This window comes from Cajanus cajan, chromosome 4 (assembly GCF_000230855.2).
Source record: "Cajanus cajan strain Asha chromosome 4, NIPB_CcT2T_4, whole genome shotgun sequence".
Lineage (NCBI taxonomy): Eukaryota > Viridiplantae > Streptophyta > Magnoliopsida > Fabales > Fabaceae > Cajanus > Cajanus cajan.
In genome coordinates this window covers 27,521,964-27,525,788 of record NC_138520.1, presented here as the reverse complement: position 1 = coordinate 27,525,788, position 3,825 = coordinate 27,521,964, and the positions used below count along the sequence as shown (strand labels likewise).

General features: G+C 27.9%; 1 long non-coding RNA gene across 1 annotated transcript; it reads left to right on the top strand.

Annotated features, from left to right (window-relative positions):
- The first annotated feature begins 226 nt into the window (after positions 1–226).
- Positions 227–3,206, top strand: LOC145956768 (uncharacterized). Its single transcript, XR_014433032.1, has 2 exons — positions 227–899; positions 1,180–3,206. It is a non-coding gene; the product is annotated as an uncharacterized LOC145956768 (long non-coding RNA).
- Positions 3,207–3,825: the final 619 nt, after the last annotated feature.

Below are 3,825 nucleotides of genomic sequence, written 5' to 3'. Positions count from 1 at the left end.
ATACTTAATGCGTGAAAATAAAATAAAAAAGGAAATCGCAACAATTTAATTTCAATATACTCCTACAATCTAAAAACTAGAACATTAGACCCCTCCCCATCGTACCAATCGTAAATAAAAGAGAGAAAGAAAAAAAAATGAAACTTCATCTAACTAACGCATGAAAAAACTGCAACAATTAAATTTTAATACATACTAGAATCTAAAGAACCAAAACATCAAACCCCTTTCATTGTACCAATCGTAAATATATAAAAAAAATGAAACTTTAACACGAATTTAATATATTAACGATGCAACCATATATGTTTCGTTAAAAGGAAAAGCAAGAAATTTAATAAAAATAAAAAATAAGTTAAGTAAAGAATATGATACCAAACGTCAGACTAATAATTTATTGAACTTGCTATCATGCGAAACCTTTCTCTTAATCTCTAACTTTGTTATCGGTGTCTTTTTCTCTCTCTGTCTTTGCTTTCTTTTTCGTCAATATTTTTCCTCTTTGTTGCGGCTGTTTCTAGACATTTCTTTTTTTGATGTTGGCTAGTGGTATTTGTAACCGCATATAGTCCACCTTTGTAACAAGAGATATCCCATTATCTCCTATTTTTATGCCACCAGTTGATCAACCTTATCTCTTTAGATACAATTAAACATTTGACCATATCAATCCCTTATCTTCTCCCTTATTATCTCCTATCTTTATGTCATATTTTGTTTCTATTTAAAAAAAAAATATTCTGATAAAAAAAATTTTATTCACAAACCTCTATCCTTAAAGCTTAAACTTGAATCTTCATTTGATATATGTTTAGAGAGTTTGCCTAGGATGTTACATAGCTGCATTGAAACTAACTTTGTGCTAAATTTTGAAAATTTACATTTTATGATAATAGAAGGTATATTTTTAGAGCACTTAGTATCTATTAGGGACATGGAGGTTGTTAGGAATGATATTCATGTTTTATCTTCCCTACCTTACCCCGTTCCTATGTAGGAAAAATATTCTTTTGTTGGACATGTAGGTTTTTACAAGAGGAAGGTCATGCTAGATTTCCACAAATTAAGCCTTGCCATTATCCAAACATCTAAAGTGGAGGATCTTCCTTTGGTCAAATTATGAAAAATATTATGCAAATTATCTCCCTTTAATTTATTTTACACTTGTCTTTTTTGTAGCATTATATGCTCCTATGGAGTACTTTATGCTTACATCGGAGACAATGCAAATTTCAAGTATGGAGAAAGGTATGGAGGATCTCTCCTTGGTCAAGCTACTTGAGGGAGTTTTCTTTTCCCCCTTTGAGTTTAATTGTTTTTATCTTAGATGTTATTTTTTTATGTTTTCATTGAGGACAATGTAACTTTTAAGTGTGGGGGATGTATTTTCTATTTTTTGTTTTAGTTTGTTGTTTCTATATTTTTACTATTAGTTGTTTTCCGTTTCTATTTTTTATTTCTGTTTCTATTTTTGTATTCTATATATTTTTTTGTTTTTGTGTCTATTTCTAGTTTTGCTTTCTATTTCTATTTTTATATTCTACATCTATTTCTGTATTCTGTTTTTGTTTTTACATTCTGTTTCTATTTTTGGTTTTTGTTCTTGTATTTTGTTTTTGTTTTTGTAATTTATATCTGTATTCTGTATTTTTTTTTCTATTTTTGTTTGTTATTTCTATTTTTTGTTTTTGTTTTAATTGATGTTTCTATTTTGTTGTTTTTGTGTTTTTGTTGTTTTTAATAATTTTTAGTGCTTTTTTTTTTGTTTTTGAAAAAATAATAAATAATTTGAAAAAAAAAAGTTTTAAAACAATTGAGAAAATTTTTCTTGCTTTTCTTTGGATTTGTAAGTGTATGGATTTAGAAAGTTGCACCAATTTTTGTTGATTGGTTGAATATCATGAAGTAACTCATTTGTGCATTTTTGGTTTTGTAAGTTGATTAGGAAAATTAGAGTTTGAAATATTGATGGTAGAACTATATATCTTGTGAGATTTTGAGCCTTAATTGTTGGATGAACATCTTTTCCATGCCATATTCTTTCTTGTGTGATTGCACTCATCATGATAGTTACTCTAGGTTTTGCCTTAACTTTCTTTGATATTTCTTGTCTTACATGCATTATTGATATGATTTAGTCATTCTTTCCTATGAAGCTTCTAGCCAAATGGCCTTACCTTACACATTTATCCAATTGTTCCCTCTTTGAGCCTACTTACCAGTTTCTTTGATGTTATAGCTCATTACATGTCTTAAAGTGTAAAATCATGATTCACCCTAACCTTAGGGATTAAAGGAACTTTGGAATTGTTTTGGGAATAGATTCTAAATAAGTGTAGGGGTGTAACTCCAATGTATTAGTTGGTTGCTCATATTTTGGCATTAACTTGTTGAAGAAAAAAAAAAGAAATTCAAAGGAAATGAAAGTAAAAAAAAAAAAAAGAAAGAAAGAGAAAGAGAAAAGAAAGAAAAGAAAAAGAAAAAATATATAAATAATTTGTGGGAAAAAAAAAAGAGAAAGGAAAGAAAGAGGTGTTTTTTTATTTTTTTTTTTTTTTTTTTTTTTTTTTACATTAGGGCACTTTTCATACTTATTTTGCTTATTCACCATTACTCCTCTTTTCTCTTTGGGTTTAGCCTAAAAATCCTTCTCTTATCCTACATTTACCTTAGCCACATTACAAGCCAATAAAGTTCTTTTGATCTTTAATAACATGTGTTTCAAGTTGTTGAGATTAGAGGTTTGTCAAAGCTTGGTAGTACTAATATTGCATGATGTGCTTGAGTGTAAACACAAACCTAAACACTTGAGAGATGAGAGTAAACACTATCTTGTAAGGGCTCTATCATTTTGGAATCATTTTTTAATTTGACTTGTCACCTTGCTTGCTTCTAATGTTGCATATGTGTTCATGGATTGTTGTTTTGCCTCGATGCTTTGAATGTTGTATTCTTTCTTCCTCTTATACATTTGTAAATTTATTGGAAAGTTCTGAGAAGTTTTACTCATTGTTTGGTTTTGAGTTTTAGTTTTTGTTTCTTTAAGTTTTGCCCTGGAGTGGAAAAATTAAAGTGTGGGAGTATTTGATAGTGTATTTTGGGAAACAACTTTGTATGCATTTATTTGATCTTTTTGACCTTTGTATGTGTATTATATTCATATTTTGTCTTAGATTTATGATGATGATATTATTTGATGATTTTAATTTTTACTCAATTTTTAAATTTTTACCCACTTTTACATTCTATTCTTGTATAGGTCATATCTAGAACTCCAGATATTAGATTTGAATGTTCGAGAGAACGTTAATATAAGAGATGTTTTTGATAATAATATTTTTAATTAAAAATTAATGGAATTTTAATAAAATTTATCTAATGAGAAGATTTATAATAAAATAAAATAAAATATTTATTCTCACTTGAAAGAGTTTTTATTATAATTCAATAATGGAACCCAATGAACGTGATTTTAATTGAATAGATTGGGTTTGAATTGTTTAAAAAATAAAACACAAATTAAATTAACTTGATTAAATATGATTAACTGAAATTTAATTTTACTCTACACCTGAATGAATAAGACCCATGAACCATGTTATACATCTAACGTTCAAGTATTTTTTATGCCAATCGCTACAAATCAAGTTCAAGGCGGCCTAAAAATTCTCGTGCAGTGCAGACAGAGACAAGACGCGGAATATATTTATTTATGGCACCATTTGCGTGAATGAGTTTTTTTATACATATATTTCATGTTTTGGACTTTTGCTTCTCCGATTGTAATACCTAATTAAGTGCTAGGTTTATAAGGAACTTCAAATA